The sequence below is a fragment of the Orcinus orca genome, chromosome 5 (assembly GCF_937001465.1).
Source record: "Orcinus orca chromosome 5, mOrcOrc1.1, whole genome shotgun sequence".
In the NCBI taxonomy this organism is placed as follows: Eukaryota; Metazoa; Chordata; class Mammalia; order Artiodactyla; family Delphinidae; genus Orcinus; species Orcinus orca.
The window spans coordinates 64,567,250-64,586,738 of NC_064563.1; the positions used below are offsets into that span (position 1 = coordinate 64,567,250).

The following is a 19,489-nucleotide window of genomic DNA, read 5'->3' on the forward strand; positions in this document are numbered from 1 at the left end:
TAGCAATCTTTTAAGGCAGAACAGAAATCATCTAGGAAAAAGACATAATTATGCCAGAAAGTTAGAATAACACTGTTTCTGAAATTGAGTATTTAACATAATCCTGAGATTCCTGGCAGTCGATGCAACAAGGGAAATATGAAGTCTTATTGTTTGATGAAAGAAAGTATGTAGTTTATTTGAAAAGGCAAATACTGCCCATTGCTCAAGTCTGGGAAGAATACGGAAAGCACATTGCATAACATAACGAGAAGTGCCTTTAACTCACTTTACCCACAACTTGGTCCTTGGATGCTTGGAGAACTTTGATGACTTCAACTCACTCTGAGAGTAAGTTCTTCCTACCCACTCTCAATTCACCTCCCTAAGATTATTCAGATTGAATTGATGTGCCCATTCTATTTAGAGAAATGCATTCTCTCTCCCATAGCTCAGCATGGGAAAAAATACCTGCACTGATCTTTCTGCTTTCTAGCTTTGTTGATATATTAGCATACACAATCTGTAAACCTTGTATTTTAATTCCTCTTTCGTGCCAAGAGTAATGCTTAAAGAATCATTTGCCCACCTATATTATTCCAAATGCATCACGTTGTTAAAAGAAAACATGGGTAGTAAAACCCTCTTGAAATTTAAGGCATTTGAAGGAGTTATATTCTTAAGGCATTAAGTCACCATATTAAGGTATATAAGCAAATTCTTATAAGCTTTCACACGCCCAATTTGGCAAGCGATCATTCATGTGAATAGTCCTTTGTTTTCAAGGACATTTTCCATGATATGTACAGGTTTTTACAGAACTCAAATTGATTCTAGCAATTATTTAAAATTCCCCAGAAATACCTTAAATCTCATATCTTCGTTTCTGAGTAGGGACAATGCCAAAATGCCAGCAGCTGAGTACTTTTAGATTAAAGGTAACATCCCTTTCGACAGCCTTTCACAGACACAGGTGAATAGCAATTCATATAAATCACATACATCTCATGTCTCACTTTATGTATCTTGATGGGAGAATCCTGCGGTCAACTAATCTAAGACATGAACCTCGGCCATAATTTCTTGAGACTGATTTAATGCCAGTCCTGCTCAAAACCATGCTACACTCAACAGGTCGTGTTTTAAATGGAGGTTGTACATTTATGTCTATTATTGCATTGCCTTGCAAGATCACATATCAACTCTTTTTTGTCACTTTTAATTACAGTTACAGCAGCAAATTATCTCATACCAATCTAAATGTCTACATTTTTAAAGCATTGCCCTTTATTTAAGAGATGCTGATGACAAATACAACTGAGTTATTTTCTAAGACTGTACCTTATGCTCAACGATGCTCTCTTGTTCTCTACTCCTTCAGACTAACAGCTTGTCATGTTCAATAGCTGGATGGTTTCAAGATTTAATCAGTGAACATGAACAGAAAACTATGGAAACAGTTTCACAGGGGAATGCAGGTCAGAATCAACTCTCATTGAATTTTCTAGGACAGGTGGAAACACAGTCATAAACGGTAACACTCCTTTATGCAAAGCTAGACGCTGACTAACAGATCATGAACATTTCTCCTGAAGAGCTTGGACATGGCTTCAGAATTCTTTTCAACCAAGGGCATTTTGTAGACATTATTAATTGATCAAAGGGGTACTTTGTTTAAACTTATTTGCCAGCCCTCTCCTAGGACCTCAGACTGGCACAGACTTTGGAGGTAACCTAACTCAACCCAACATCTGGTCCTTAAACCCTGTCTCTAAAATCTCCAGCAAGTGACCATTCAGCTTCCTCTTGAACGCTTTCATCAGTAGGCCGAGCGAACCAGCCACATGCAAAAGGTTCCACAAACTCATGTGCAAAAAAACTGAGCAATTAAGTTATTTGCAAATAAGTAAAAACAGCTAGGGAGTTCATGAATTGTCTTCTAAGTAGTCCTCTATTGCCATGGTGTACTATTCACTCGTATCACAGTTCTTTGAAAATAAAAAAGGAAAGATGAATTTCTTTTGTTCTTTATTTCCTAAGAAGAGCATTTCCTATCCAGGAATGAACTCTCGACTCTCTGATATTTAGGAGACTTTGCCTTCCAAGGAAGAGTTTGTAGAGCTCTCCAAGAATAGGGCAGTCTGAAAATTCTTACAATAAAGGAAAAGAGAGATAAGTTGGGGAGGAATCAGGCATAGAAGAGTCTGGGGAAGGGTCAAGAAGCTGATCCCTTGTGGCCCAGATCTCACCATCGTTATTTTTGACCATTTGCTCCCCCTACCTAATTTCCATGCAGTAAAAATCTCCACTTCCTCTCCTCTCCATTCAAAATACTCAGTTTGATTGAGCTAATTAAAGAAATTCCCACTAAAGCATGCATAACTAGCCCTTTCAGAAAACATTCAAATCCAAAAGAAAGATTTGTTAGTGCACATGAATTTTTGAAGCTATTTATCATATAGATTATTATCCCTTACTTCCCCCACCTAAGTTGATTAGAATCTCAGGAAATAAAATCCATGGTATTTGTCATCATTTCATAAATCACAGTCAAACGATGAACTTTTCTTGAATTTTACAAGTTATTGTACTTTCCAGCATTCTCATGTTCAAGAACACCTGAAAACCTTTGCAATGCTTATATTAAAATATTCTACCCAAAAACCTATAAACTCCAACAAATCACTAGCATTGGAGAAAAAAATTTAAATAGCAATTTGCTGTGTGAGGTTTCTAACTATTCTTCATTCACTGTTGATCTTAACCAAGGTTAGTCTTTAACTGCAATACATACACATGCAAAAGCGAACAATAACAAAAGGAAGAAGGTACTTCTAAGTCCTAAATGCTATCACAGAGATCATTCTGACTATAGTGTGGGCCAAAAGGACCACAGTGACTACCCTAGAGTTCAACATGAATTTTATTGGCTGAATCACGCTTTTTTGTAAACCAGGAGATATTTGGAAATTGTTGCTATGAAGATGTACAAAAGGTTTTCAAAAATTTGGTACATATACCATCTCATCTGGTAGCTGTTCCAGATATTTACAAGGGCACCCCTTTCTTTAAGTGATTCGGTGAGGCATAATCATTGATGTTCTTTAAGACTAATAGAAAGCAGGCAAAATGGAACAGAAGTTAAATCGTACACCCAATATTAAATCTGGAATTGATCTATTTTATGTCTAGAATTTCATTCAGCTCCTTAGATTGATAATAATAATTAATGGCATGCTTCAAAAGATTAGAAAACCAACTAATCTGCATCTCAAATAAGCCAAGTCTTACAGAAGTTCAAAGTATGAACAGGTAATTTTCATCATGAAAACATTCATATTTTTTCTCTTGCACAAATGTAAAATTATCACGTCTCATGTTGAGCTGATTAGAACATATCAATCTCTGATCAGCCAGTACTTTAAGAGCAGATTCTAGAGGACTTATACATTCAACAAATTTGTATGTATAGTATTATTTATATCTTTATTCTTCCCTTGAACCCTGAGACAAAATAACACCTTCTGCTACTATGCTAATTCAAAAGTAAGACCTGGATAGTTATCCCTATGGTAACTCACTTTACCCCTAGGCTCATTTTACCCCTAGCCCATTTCCAACCTGTTACTAAATTACTAAGCACTGGAGGGATGCATCAAAGAGCACAGAGAGATGCTGTTAAGGTAATGAAACCAAACACCATCCACTTAAAACATGTTGTGTCAGCTTGGAAATAAGGGTGGATAAGCCCCTATAGCTGACCACCTAGCAACTGTTACATTTTCTAAGTTACAAAACCAGGACCTCCCTCCACACAACAAAAACTACTTCCCAGAGGCAGAACTGGCTTTCTAGAGCTCTTGTGTTTTGGGCATAGGAATATTTTTTATTATGCTCCGAAACACGTATTTTGACTTTTTCACATCTCCATTTTTCCACGTTAATGAACAACGACTAGATATATTTTCTTTGGAAGCAATTTTTAAGTGTCTATTAGCTGCAAAAAGCAATTACATTTCTTTAGTGCATCCAAGAGTCCAGGAGGCCAAGAATGAGATTTTCCCTCAGTCAAGGTTTTCAAAGGGTCGACCAAGAGAATTGGGACAGGCTTCATTCCTTACTAATGGTGCACTACCACGACATTCTAATATCCTGCCGAGAAGAATCTTTTACTTTGAAATTTAAAGTCTCATCCGACAGAACCCATGCCTGCAGGAGCCTCAATTTATCTGCTCTAGAGGAAGAACATCGAAATCCAATCTGAGGGATTCCAAACCTTTGTTTCCATGGTGAGGCTTCCAAAAAGCTACTGAACCTTCGATTCTATCCATTTCAGTTATGGGGTGTGGGTATATTTAAGAGTCTACCTTAAGTTAACACAAAGGCACACAAAGCATCAGTCGTTTCTGCCATGAGGAACCAGGTCATTGTGAGAAGACAGTGTAGGTATTTACCTTGAAAGGTACTGGAATTGTTTCTACCTGTTAGATTAGCTTGTCCAAAAAATGAAGGGGCTGAATTAGATGATCTCTAGCGTCCATTTTAGGTCTACACTTTAACTCAGAGGTTAGCTGATTCTGTGACCTTGATCAAGTCACTGAGAGTCACTAATGTGTAAGTTTCCTTCCAGCTCTGAAACAAGTCCACATATCCTTAATATAATTTCAGGGATTATTTTTTCCCCTTAAAATTAACAGATAACCTTAGAAATAAGATTTGTGTTCTACACACTACCTGATATTAAGGGGGGAGGTAAAAAGTAGGGAGTAAATGTTTGTTCTAGGAGTTAATTCTATTGGGCAATCAGGTAGTAAGTAACTAACCAAAAAACGTACTTAAGTAAAAAAGTGCTTAAGAATGTAAAGTTGTAGTAATGATACCAAAGAATAACAAGTGATGAAGAACGATATTTGCCACTGAAACTAATGTCAATAGGTCTCCACCTATTTGTCTTTTTCATGTCAAAATTCTCTTGCCTGCCAGTCCTAAATTCTTCAGGGAACATACAACAGGCTTTTTCAGGAGCCGTTCCTTGAGATGGCTCTCCACCAGGTTTAGGTAGACTTGGATCCAGTACGAGATTCCTCTATTGACTTGGAGATATACCAATTGACCTAAGGCCCATCCCCAAAAATAAAATTCCTGAAGGCAAGGCAGTATGAAATGAAATGAAAAGGGTGTGGGATTTGGGTTTAGAGGATCCTAGCAAAATGAACTTTGTATTCTCTCTCTGTTCCTTTCTAGCTGTGAAGCTGGACACTGCTGTTAATATCTCTGGGTTTCAGTCCCATCATTGTAAAATCATGCTAATATTATCTTCTTCAAATGATTGTCATAAGGATTAAATTAGATAATGGGGGAAAGCGATAAGACCTCAATAAATGCTTGAACTACCTGTTGAATTTATCCAACCTCAGATCAGGAATCATTTACTGCTGCCCTACTATGTACCAGGCACTGCATAAGATGTTACAGATTAAATGATGGAAAAGATTCATTCCTACTCTGATGATACACTTTGAATAGAAACAATCTAACCCTGAGGAACCCACTTGCCTTGAAATTAGAGATCAGAATTTGTGCTGCTCACCTTTCCCATGGCAAAATCCTTGAGGAAAAAAAAACCTGTTGTTGAAACTAATCAATCTCACCATTTTTCAAAGCATGATATTCTTATTTGCTAAAAAAAATATTAGTTGATCAACTGCTCTGTGTGAGACACGAAAGTCTTAGCTAAAGTTTTTGCTAAGATGTTTGTAATTCCATAGGGAGAGGAGACATAAACCTATGGCAAGCTAAATGTCAAGACGAAGTAATTAATGAATTTCAAAAAATACCCACTACAGCTTCATAATCCTGCTAGGACTTTTAGAGAAGAGAGTAGGAAACATAAATTGCTAGTCCAAAATAGTACATAATTATATGTCAACTGAGTCTGTTGAGATGTCCAGGCAGAAGTTCTATTGTAACTTTGTAGGAACTGTGAGCTGCTCTCCGTAAGGAATGGGCTGAGGAAAAGATGGGGTTCAACCTAACTTTGAAGAATCAGTAAGATTTAAATAAATGGATATGAGAGGGAGGAAAGTCAAGATTATTGTAATTTGTATTTAAAAGTCTTGGTGTTAAAAGAAAAATGAGGGCTTCCCTGGTGGTGCAGTGGTTGAGAGTCCGCCTGCCGATGCAGGGGACACGGGTTCGTGTCCCGGTCCGGGAAGATCCCACATGCCGCGGAGCGGCTGGGCCCGTGAGCCATGGCCGCTGAGCCTGCACATCCGGAGCCTGTGCTCCGCAACGGGAGAGGCCACAACAGTGAGAGGCCCGCGTACCGCAAAAAAAAAAAGAAAAGAAAAAGAAAAATGAGCACAACTTGTTCAGAGGTTAAGAGGCAATATGAGATGAGGATGGAAAGATGGGGCATCTTACAATGGTACAGCATTGTAAGCATCTATTCAGACAATTATTTTCCCTTGGCCTGATAGCAGATGCTCAAAAGACCTGCTGTTACCTCTTATCACTGTCAGTTGTTCTCTTAGACCATGAATGAAGAGTTCTACCAAAACGCATCAAACTTTCAGTTACTGACAGCATAGTCAAGTCACAGCTACTCAGTCCATTAGAGAAGTACTATTACAGGGCATAACTACCATTTGACAGTGAGTAAAGTAGGGATGTATTCAGACGAGACCCAGAGTGGAAATTGGATAGGGGGCAAGGGATCTGTCTCCCAGAAGTGATGTTGTTGTTATATTATTTTTTCCTATTTCAAAGCAGGAAATATCAGGAAAGTGTTGGAACCAGATGTAAGAAAGAAAGGAAGAGTAGACTTGGGAATATGGGTGCTCCCTCTGAACACTTCAGCTTAGTCCAGCAAATATTCTATTGTCATCTTCCCAATATACACCTTTGCAAGTGATTTCTAGGTATATGTTAGTTGAAGATAAGTGTAGCCTTTTCCAAAAAAAGTCAGTGATATATATATGGATGGATGAATGCAGTTTGGATACCAGATATATGCATGTATTTATTGATCATTTATTAGGTCAGTGAGGACCTTCAAGTTCTTCTAGAGCAGTGGCAAAGGTCCAAAGGCTCTTCTGCTAACTACCCCACCTCAATGAGCTGGAAATATCAGAGATATAGAAATATAGAGAGAATATATATTTATATATAAAATACTAAATGATATTAGTGCAACTCTTTCTCCTCTATTTCAGTGTTTAATATCAGCACCTCAATTTTATTGAAGTTGTCACTAATATGGTATCACTTAGGTTCATCTGGGTTAAGAAGTGGATTCTAATAGATCTATCTATCCTGAAACCTTTAAGCTAAATGTTGCTGAAAAGATGTATGTAAAAGAAAACCTTGATTTCTCTTTTTGTAAGATGAGAAAATTTTATTGTAACTTGAAAACTTTTCTAGGTATTTTCCTACAACCCAGCCACCTGTAAATATCAGGAGAGAGGACCAGAAAAAGGTAACTTTAGTTAGTTAATATACTAGTATTAGGTTTCTTCCTATAACTGGAACCCATGATTTAGCTTTTAAATGGAATATAGCTTTCCCCCGCTCCTGACCCCCTGCCCACCCCTGCCCAGCTGGCTGTGTTGTTTCTAAACAAGTCCTTCAGTTGATATTCTTTAATGAATCTTACAGGCTCCTTGCCTATAATTCCAATTCATTTTAGCTGTTGGTGACTGTCATTTTAAAGGTGACAATGTTTTAGGCAGGTGGGTTCTACCATTTTGTTATTGCTACTGTCAAAAGATTGGGGGAGGGAGGAAGAGCACATGTACTGCGTTAGAAAAGAACATGTCACATATAATTTCCATATTGGGAACCTATATCAGAGAGCCGAGCACATGTCCCAGACACAGGCTATAGAGTGCAGATCCATGTTGTATTATGAGACTTATGAAAGGGTTTTAAATTGTATCACTGGAATTCAAAATTATTAGACACATCTTTTGGATTAAAAAGTCCTGCTACATTGGGAATATATAATAATGTTGAGTACTGCTTACCTTCAACCCAGCAATTATAGTCTGTGGTATATTTCTAGAAAAATCTTCATACCTAAGTACAAAGAGACATGTAAAATATTTTAAGCTAGTATAAACAATGTTGTGATTTAGAAACAACATAAATGTTCATCATTAACAGAAGAATGGATCTATCATGTCATATTCATACAACTGATGAAGTAAAATGAATTAACTAGAGCTGTGTGAATGAACATAGAAAAAAATCTCACAAAGACAATTTGGAGCAAAACAACATTTGTACAAGGATATATTCAATATATTACCATGTACATAAACTTTAAAATCATGCCAAACAATACTATCTAATGGTTATTGGTACAGTCATATTTAGTAAAGCATTAAATTACTACAGTATAGTGAATGCAGTAACAGAAGGGCACACAAGAAACGTCACCTGTATCTGTAAAGGTGTATTTCTTAAAAAATAATTCAAAGCAAATATGATAAAATGTTTAGAATGCTAAAGTGATTTCTTAGATATTAGTAACATTGTACTTTTCTATAGGGTTCTAATATTTCATTTAAAAGAAAATTGAACAACAAAAGCCAATCTGCTTCAATGGAATGGGGTTTGGTTTTGGTTTTGTTTTCTATTTTAAGTGGTGAGAAATTTTATGTACCACATTTCTTTCTTCCTTCCTTTCTTTCTTTTTCTTTTCTTTCTTTCTTCCTTTCTTTCTTTCTTTTTTTTCTTCTATTCAGGTTTTAACTTCTCCACAAGGATATGCAGGAGCTTTAGAAAAAGATTCCCTAACAATTCTTCAAAGAAATTAAGAAGTGAAGTACAAAGAGAAGGATTTTCTACACTTCTAACCAGATTACTTTTCTCTGCACCGATTTTTTTTAAAATAAGAGGTCACTGGGCTTCCCTGGTGGCGCAGTGGTTGAGAGTCCGCCTGCCGATGCAGGGGACACGGGTTTGTGCCCCGGTCCGGGAAGATCCCACGTGCCGCGGAGCGGCTGGGCCCGTGAGCCATGGCTGCTGAGCCTGCGCGTTTGGAGCCTGTACTCTGCAACGGGAGAGGCTACAGCAGTGAGAGGCCCGCGTACCGAAAAATAAAATAAAATAAAATAAAATAAGAGGTCACTAATCACAAATTTTGGAGTTGGAGAATTTTCAGTCTCTCCAAAATACCAGAGCCCAGAAACCTCTGAGACAGGTCCAAGCCTTTGAGAGTGTGTGTCTATTTTCTCCTCAATCATCCATAGGTACTTTAACTTCTTGAGCTTGGGTAAAGCCATTCCAATATTGCATCTCCCATCAGTGTCACTCTGGATCAAGATAATCTCTGTGGGCACTGTGCACTGTTCGCTTTTATCCGCATCCACTCTGAGAGCTTTCAATAATTGCTCTTGGAGCTATAAGGTAAAGTTGCCATTCTTGTGAAATATGAATGGAAGCTTACTTTTACCTTTAGAGTAAACTGAATCCAAGTAAAACAACTTATAAGTGCTCGGTCTGTAGTTTTCCTCTCACCATGAAGGTTCCATTTGTAGATCAATGTTTTCTACCTAATCAATATAAACTTTGGAAATAATCAAAGCAGGCCATCAGTCTAGAAGTTTCTTTTTATTAAGTATATTTTCCATGTTTACATTATTCTTTTATTTTTATTTCTGAGGATTTCAGGGTCATGTAATCTGTAATGAAGCTGAAATACTCCAACCAGCAATGATCCAGGAAGACATCAAAAACACCCAGACAGAATAAGGCTAATATTTCCTCACCAGGTGTCTAGCCTCTTAATCTAGTGATAATATCACATTCCAAAGGAAAAGGCACCGAGATCCTCCCAACTAGTGCTCTAAGCACTTACTTCTCCACCTAGGATTACCAGCCTGTTGAGCAGCAAACATTCTCACCTGCATCAGAGGTGGGGGCTGATCTCCACTTGCTGAGAACAGCAGCATCTGAGTTGTAAATAAGAGCCAAGGCAAAAGTCTTTTTAGAAACCAAAACCCGGCAACCAACTTGCTGGTTTCAGGCGCAGGTGCCAAATTATCTGGGGTTTTATTTATGCTTCCTGAGACTGTGGCCCTTCTTTTGAATTGGGAATTAAAAAGTGGTCTTTTTTCATAGGTATTTGAGGTTCTGTGATGAGGAGGGGATGGCCCATCTTCCTTGTCGGAGGATAAATCTGCAGACTTCTCTAGGACTGATGTGACCCAAACTCTGAGCAGGGTCAAGGGTCTCACCTGACAGAATGCTTGTGATGAGTAGTGTAGGGGGAGAAAAAGCAAGGAAATTTTTTGGATCTGATTTATTGTCCAGTTTCTAGAACTCATCTTAGACAATTAACTTTTTCCTCTGAAAACATGGAGTGTGGCTATTAAAATATCCTTTATCGGGTTTCTAAGTGATCGCTCAGAGACTGTTGGCATGGGGGAAAGGACACAGGACTAGAATAAGTAAACATGAGTTCTAATCACAATTTGGCCACCAAATCGCTGTCTACAGCATCCTTATCAATACCATCGGAAAAGGAAGGGCCCAAGTCATGGGTTTCCAACGCTGTCTACTATACTTGGAAGCATTTGGGAAGTTAAAAATTAGTAACAACAGCAATGTCCTGCCTGGCCATTTCCCAGAGCAACAGAATCAGAAACTCCAGGATGTGGGACCTAGCACTGATATTTATAAAACGCTCCCAGGGTGATTTTACCTGAGAGCCAGATTGAAAACTAGAGTAGTGTTTCTCATACTTTCATGTGCAAGAGAGTCACCTGGGAGCTTATTAAAATGCAGGTTTGGATTCAGTAGGTCAGGGCTGAGGCATTTCTGACAAGCTCCCAGGTGATGTGCTGCTGCTGATGCACAGAGCACAATTCGAGTAGCAAGAAACTAGATGATTTCCAAGCACCCTTCCAGCACCGATTCTGTGAATGTGCATTTTTCACTTTCAACAGAATCATGAATTTCCCACCTAAGATCACCCATCTCAGAGAAATGCCTTTATAATGTCATGTACTGTGCTAGTCTCTGTGAAATAATGTAATGTTCTTTAGAAGTTAGAAGATACTTCAGAATCTTATGGTGCTGATGCAACACCATGGACATTAATTATCACTGACTAGTATAACAGATATAAAAATTACAGGGGATTTGGGGGAATTCACATAAGTAGGAAGGTACCCCTTGGTGTGCAGAATTTAGCACTATGAGGGTATATATACAGGGACATCTCACTTAGAAATCTGTGTGTGTGTGCATGCCTGGGGTGCGGTGTAGGTTGGAGATTGGAGGGGTTTAAGGAAAGCTTTCTGGAGAAAAGTATTTTTGATCTGAGCTCTAAAGATAAATAAAATTCAGGAGTTGGGAGGGGTATCCAGACAGAGGAATGTGGTATAAATACCTAAGTGTGTGTGAAAGAGAGGCTGAGGAAATCGGATGACTAAAGTAGCTTGATTTGACTGAAGCATAAAAAACCATGAGAAATGAGGGGTAAGCAGTGGCTAGAGACAGGACTTGAAAAATCGTACCAAGGAGTTGAGTCATTTTCCTAAAGCAAAAGAAGGCCTTCAAAGTGTTTTAAGCAGAAAAGCAACATGATTTACATTTTCAGAAATAACTTTTGTGTGCTCTGTGGGCAATGGAATCACAGAGGCAGGCATATCTGTTAGGGGGTGTCTCACTGAGAATGAATGAGGCCAGCTACTTCCACTTCCAGGAAATTCTTCTACAGATACTCACACAGGTGCCCACAGGTGTTTGGGCAAGTATGTTCATTACACTACTGCTTATAATGACAAAACCTATAAGCATAGATGATGTCTATCAATTGGACACTAGCTGTATAGCTTCGGTTATATTCATGCTATGAAATACTGCATGACCCTTAAAAAGAATGTAGTAGATCTATATTTATTAACATATAAAGATTTCCAAGACATATTGTAAAGAGAAAAAAGCAAGTCACAAATAATCTATATAGTATGGACCCCAATTACATAAAATCAAAAATATATTCTCTATATCTGCATAGTATATGTGTATGTAAATCAACAGAAAAAGGACAGAAAGGATACATTTCAAAGTGATGACAATGTCTTCCTTTAAGGAAAGGAATGAAAGACAAAGAGCAACTTCCCCTCTATATGCTTCTGTTTTGTTTAAGATACTAAGAGAAAAAAGTATTTGTGTATCACTTGTGTAATAAGAAAAAAAGAAATTAATTGCTACATTGCATATCTTTTTTATTCATCAATAGCATGAGTTTTGTCTTCATCCTGTCTAATAATTTCTATGATTTTTAATTCTAAATTTCTGAAAAAATTAAAATTTAAAAAATCTTTTAAGAATTTAAAATTCTGTAAAGACGCAGACATAGAGAATGGACTTGAGGACACGGGGAGGGGGAAGGGTAAGCTGGGATGAAGTGAGAGAGTGGCATGGACATACATACACTACCAAATGTAAAATAGATAGCTAGTGGGAAGCAGCCACATAGCACAGGGAGATCAGCTCGGTGCTCTGTGACCACCTAGAAGGGTGGGATAGGGAGGGTGGGACAGGGAGACGCAAGAGGGAGGGGATATGGGGATGTATGTATACGTATAGCTGATTCACTTTGTCATACAGCAGAAACTAACACAGCATTGTAAAGCAATTCTACTCCAATAAAGATGTTAAAAAAAAAAGAATTTAAAATTCTGAAAATTTCTCTTCTCTCCCCTCCAAGACTGTGCCCTAAAGGTCACCTCTTCTTTCCCCCCCAAACCCCCCTCACTTTAATCTTTCTCTAGTTCTCATTATGCAGCTACCCCAAACAGATGATAACTCAGGGCACAATTTAAACTTCCAGAGGTTGAAAATCATTAAAAAGATTAAGTAACCAGCAGAAATCAACAGGGATTGAAAAAAGGAAGTTTTTCTCTGTACCCTTCTGGGCACTGAGAATTTTTAGTGCTGCCATAATTTTCTAGAAAGATCCTGTGATGACCTCTGAAAACAATCCAGGACCCCCACAGCTGCTCTTGGATCCCAGTAGAACCGATTCTGCTGTGCACTGAAGGGAAAGTTATAAATTGCTTAGAGGAGGAGGTTACAAAAGGGAGCGACCAGGCTGGCTTTTGTTAGGGTAAATCTGGGCTCCCCAACCTGTTAAGATGCTTTGAAAGAGGTAACAAAATGATCTATAAAGGCGAACCAGTGGGTGTCATTTCTTTAGATAATCAAAAACCTTTTGATTGGGGAATACACAAAAGGCTGAGGAAGGTTAGTAACCCTGGGATAAAAGAAAAATTTCCTTCATCAATTAAAAAACAGTTATGGAAAAATGAAGACTAGAACTCCAATTTCCCCAACGGAGAAAGATTAAAATGTTGACATCGTTCAACGTTTATTATTCAATGTCAATTGAATGGAGATCTCCTGGAAGAAATCAATGATCTAAAATTGATTTTAAATGTTATAAATAAAAATACAAAATGTAAAAACAAACCTTTTTAGCAATTAATTAATAAAAGTAACAAACATTTTATTTCCATTCTCGTACAAGTGTTTTGGCCTAGTACCTAATAAGCATTCACCAGCACTGAAAGTGTCACCATTCTAATGCTGTTTCTTTCTTCTTTTCTCACCAATCCTTAATTTTTCACTTGAGTTTTATTTTAAATAATGTGAAGACTTTTCTGATACTTATCCTGAGGGTTTTTGTTTTTGTTTTTGTTCTTTGGGCTTTTACCTAATTCAAATTCACTAAGTAGAAGTCCTATCTAAACAAAGTCAACACAGAAACAACAGCAACACTAAGCTTATTAATAAATAACATTTGGAGCTTTTCTCCGGGGAAACTAAACATTTCTAAAGACACTTGCCATTTAATAATCATTAAATATGAGTGATGTGCTGACATGTTATATGTATTAGAAAGAGAATAACAAAATCTGTATGATACCAACTTAATCCTACAGTCTCTAGGGAACCTCCAAATCAATGACGCATCAAGCCAGAGAGGGACTGTATTTGCATTGGGAGCTCAGAATTATTTGGCTGGCAAAAGGGAACAGAGCAAAAAGTTGCCCACTGTATGTAAAAGCAGAGTTGACACAGTGACGGCAGAACAGCACGGCCGTCTCATCAGCCTGCTCCAAAATGCAAAGGCAGTGCAATGGAGCCAGCTTCCTGAAGGCGAAGGACTCTACCTTGATGCTTTACATCCTTGTAGAGCAACTAAGATGGAAAAAAACAACTGTCCTTCTCCAGAGCTGAATGATAAATAATCCACAGACAAGGCTGCCCCAAACAGATCAGGTACAATAAAGTACCTGTGGAGTGGAGAATGTTACATTGACCAGGACAACAATGACAAGGGTCAGCACTTCTATGCAGCATAGCAAGAACTTGCAGAAGAGCCCGGCAATCTGAACCTGGTCATTGTTCAGCATCTGACTTTGAATGCACCGATCTCCTCCTACTGAGCCCCACATCAGCCCCAGTTCCAATGCCTGTCTTTGTCCCTGTTTTCATCACTCCATGGTAAAATCTGAAAAATACGGGCAATGAATGGAGGTTTTTTTTAAAAAAGTAAAACTCTATGTATTCAATTGTTTTTATTTTTAATAATCTTACCTTTATGAAATAATGGTTATAAGAAAGAGTGGTAGAAGTAGTAGTAGTGTTGTTTTATTGATAAAATAAAATGTGGGTAATCCTGTGTTTTTGCATTTAAAAAAATTATTAGTTTGTTCAATCGAAAAATCTGGGGATTGCTGGTGCAATAGTTGGAAATTCTGACGGAAAGTTCAAATAGATTTGGCTCAAGTCCCATCTCTGCCATTTATTGGCTGTGTGACCTCCTTTAAGCCTCAGTTTCTTCATTTGTTGAACAGAAATAACAATAGTGCCTACCTAATGGGTTGTCAGGAATATTATGGAGATAACACAGAAGATGCTTAGCACAGAGTATGGTACACTGTAATACTCGAGTGTTAGCTTTTTAAAGAGTCAAAAGAAAGGTCACTCATCATCTCTGGCCCTCAGTTGGCTCATCTCTCAAATGAGGCCTCTGACCTCAGAGACTTTGGCATCCCCTCTAATTGTGACATCCTACACCCCACCCCATAGTTCTAGTCCTTCTACTCTTTCTAAGCTATTCAAGTCTACAACTGTTCACAGGTTCGAGTTGAACAGATGATGCTCCATCCATATAATGAATTACCACCCAAGACATGAAATGACATCCAATTATATTACGGAGTGGGAAAAGCAAAGTTACAAACCAGTTATTAACCACATGACCCAATTTTTGTAAAATGAAATACATACAAATGGTAATTTCTAACTCATCCTCCAAACCCCCCCACCCAAGTACTCAAGCCAGAGCTGTCCAGAAGTAATACAACATGAGCCACAACGTGAGCCATATGTGGAATATTCAATTTCTAGTAGCCACATTAAAAGAAACAGATGAAATTTGGTTTAATGATATATTACAAAATATTTTCATTTCTACATGTAATCATTACAAAAATTGTTACTGAGTATTTTACATTATTTTTCATATGAAGTCTTTGAAATCAGTGAGTATTTGACACTTTCCCATATCTTAATGTGGACTAGCTACATTTCAAGTGCTCGGTGGCCACATGCGATTCACGGCTACCATCTCAGACAGTGCCACGCTAGGCAGTTAGTCCTCCAACTCATATTGAATCAGAATTAACAGATTGAAAGGAAACTCATCTTATTTATCTTATATGCCCATAGCCTAAAATAGTTCCTGTACCTATTGGGTACTCAAAAAATATTAAGTTTGAATGAATATATTTAATTCAAAGTATTCTTGGGGGACATTGCATTTTTAAGCACTGTATTAATCATGGAATAAAAGACACTGCACCAATCCCAAGAGCGAGCTTGGGAATTTTGGAAAGTGTCTCCCCCAAATCAGACTTCATAAGCAGCCTCCTACTTTGTGCAGAGGTAAAGCCAGCCGTGCAGAAATGCAAGTTACCCAATGAATTAACTAAAAATATTTATAGAACTAAAGCTAGTACCAAAATGTATATTATAGAAAATGTTCAAAGATAGTGGGGCTGAGAGAAATGGATAAAAATAAAACCTTTATTAAGTGCCTGTTATGAAAATACTTTACATACATCATTTATAATCTTCACTAAAACTCTGTAAGGTAAGGTGGAGGAATAACGACAAAGAGGAAAAAATACTGGCCGTGGAGTCATTAAAACAAACAAACAAAAACTCTTCAGATTTGAATTCTATCTCTGCCAATTTCTAGCTCTGTGACCTAAGGTAAGTTTCTTAATCTCTCTAGCCTCCGTTTTCTCATCTGTACAATGGGCATTAAATTAACTATCCTTAATTATTGTGAGGGTTAGATTAATCACCACATGAACTCTCAATGAATGACACCTAGTATTATTATAGTAGGGCTCAAATAAAATAGGAGTGATCACTGTTATCAACCTTGGTTTGTGGAAGGGAAGATCAAGGTTCAGAAGAATTAAACAGCCTCAATGTCAAGTAGCAGATAAATAGATGAGCCAGGATTCAAACCCAGATCTGTCCAACTTAGCAAGCCCATGCACTTTCCACCATATCATACGTGGGAAGGTCCCATGGCCGAGGCCCCAGTATTTGGATACAGGGAAGACACCCTGCGAGGGTACCCACGTGGCAAAAGATGCAAATAAACACAACTTGAGGAGAAAGGCATCTCACTTAACTGGATCAGATCAGAATAGGGAATTAGAGGAGCTAAATTTGAGTCAATACGGGAGTTTGGCTTATGGAAGGCCTTGAGCCATTTGGAGGAGTTGAGACTTGACTACCACGTAAATCCCGTCATAAATCTGTGAAGCAGTTGATCAATCTCTGTGCAATTATGAAGCTCTTCTTTTTTTTAACTTAATTCTTTAGGCTGATAGGAACATTCCTTTATTTAAGTAAAGGCTGAACATATGCTTTCTACCCTCTTCAAATCCTACTTCAAATTTGTCTTAATCCTTTGAGTCCGCATGAGGAGTGGCATTCACGTTCCAATATATTAACTAGGCTGTGAAAGGAAAACCAACCAAACTCGTATCTGTGGTTAGAACACTGCAACAACTTTACTCAGGTTAGATCCTCTCGCAGGCCCATTAAACCAACACAGCTGTTCACCATTAGTTATCCGCTCATTTGGCTGTTTTCCTGAGTCACCTCATCAATGAGCCATGAGCCACCACACCTGGCACGCTCATGTCTGAACTGAGTCATGTGAAGAACGTTATCAGAAACATTTTTTTAAAAAATGAACAAAGTGCATGTATGTGTATTAGACTCTGTATATAAACATGCATGTTCATATATACATACAATTAACATGTGTTCAAGCAACACATACAACTAGGGATTCTCTCCAACTGAAGATGGACACAAAAGATTATTTATAAAAAAATGTCCCCTGATTATTTTGTTTCTCTAAAGACTGCATTCTCTTTTAAAGAATGTGTATTCTTTTTCTTAAATTATTTTGACACATATTATTTACTTTATACACAAAATGAAACAGGAAATCTACTAGCAAAACTGACCAGAAAAAGGATAGAGGATGAAGACTTAGGGAAATCATCATTAATATTGCTAATGAATAGTTATTCCCTATGGTACGTTCATAGGCAATTATTTCTCATGTTTTTCTAAAATAGAAATATATACATACTTACTAATTTGAAAGAAAATGTATGGAAGATTAAAATCAGTGTCTTAAAATCCTTTTAAAAGTTTTCAGTTTTTTTCAAGAAAACAAACCAGAAATGACTGATAAACTGAATCATTGATTGAACACTGAAAAGTGTTGTAATTACTCAAGACATGTTCTCCTTCTCTGGCCTGTTAGAGTCCCGTGGTTTCATTATATGCCACTTTTCAGCACTTTTAGCTGGTTTGTGGCACAACCTCCCCAAAGAAATATGAAGAGTAATTTTCAAAAGGAACTTTTATTTTTAATATGGATTGATTTTTTTAAAGGCAGCTCCAAGCAGCTCAGTATATCAAACAGGAGCCATCACGCCAATCCCAACACATCAAGGAGCAGTTTTAGCACGTGAGGTTTGTTGTTTCTAGCAGGTATCCATGTAGCCAGCGAGGTCACCACTCAGCGAGGTGCTTTCTTTCTGGTATATAAGAAAAGAAATCACCAGGAATAAGGGGGGAAATGGGCTTGGGAAACAGGAGGGGACCTTGTCAATCTCCAAGATGCTAGAAAATGATTGTGGAAATCTTTTGTTAGGGAATCCTATAATGGTATTGCAGCTCATCTCTTGTGGACATGAACAGCAACTAGCCTAAGATGGTGAGGGCGACAGGGGATTAGACAAATCGTGAAAAGGCCCTGGAAAGGACATTACTGGTGATTGGAATCATAAAGGCCAAACCAAAACTGTATCATTATTTACCTTCAACAGCGGTGTCCCTATAAACAGGATTTCTTGGGGAAAAAAAAACCCGAAGGCATATATGAAATGTTTATTATGAGTGTGTGTATATAAATTATGTTACAAATGGGGAAAGAAAAAGGCCCTACAGAACTACTCATATATTCTTATGAGTCATGCACTGATTTTTTTTATTGTTAAGAATTTGTGCTACTTCCAAGAGGAGGACATTAAGCTTGCTCCCAATCCTTTTTATTTTAAACATATGGATCACTGAGAAGGTTAGCATTGTGCTGGAAATGATTTTGATGCATATAACAAAGCTATAAAAAGAACAATAGGAAGAGATGGGTAAATTTGTGAGGTTTCAAGATAGCTAGTAGGATTGTAAGATCAAACGGCAGGATCCCTGGCATTACCCACTAGGCAGGATGACAGAATATTCCTGAATCTTGGATTTTAGGAAACTACACTGTCAAGAGCTAAAGTTTTTCAACACAAGAGTCGGTTTCAGTAGATATCTTCGTCAATCCTTCCATAGACACTTTGTTGAAAAGGAGAATCTTTTATCAATGTTTATACAGGTGTTAGAATCCAAGTTTATTGTTTAATAAAGTTTTATTGTTTAATAAGATCAAACCGTATCTTGTAAACTAATCATATCTCTTTTCCCCAGGGTATTTTCTCTAAATTGATTGCTATGGGCAATTAAAATTCATGGCTTACTAGTAAGTTAGTTATTCCTTCAGATAATAATAGTAAAGACAAAAGCAGCGATGGTTACAATAATTATCGTGTTTGTCTAATAATGTAGATGAGCCATGCACTGTACTTGAGCAGATGGGGATGGGGGTGGGGTTGTTACAGAGAGGAACCAATCCCTGGTCTCACAGATTCCAGACTAGTGGGAGACGTAAACATGGACATAAATGATTACCATTGGATAAGCAGTCACAGAGTTAGTTGTAATGGCCACAGTGACCTGAAATGCTGTACATGCAGGAAATGCTTCTTTAGTGCTTACTGAATGAATGAAATGGGCTTCTGCGTGCCCAACCTGCAACCTGCACACTATTCTGACATTC

General features: G+C 37.7%; 1 long non-coding RNA gene across 1 annotated transcript in view; it reads right to left on the bottom strand.

Annotated features, from left to right (window-relative positions):
- Positions 1–19,489, bottom strand: part of LOC125964568 (uncharacterized) — a 221,795-nt gene that overhangs the window by 75,864 nt on the left and 126,442 nt on the right. The window contains exon 2 of the long non-coding RNA XR_007477718.1: positions 8,004–8,055. This is a non-coding gene — a long non-coding RNA (uncharacterized LOC125964568). The remainder of the gene's footprint in view (positions 1–8,003; positions 8,056–19,489) is intronic.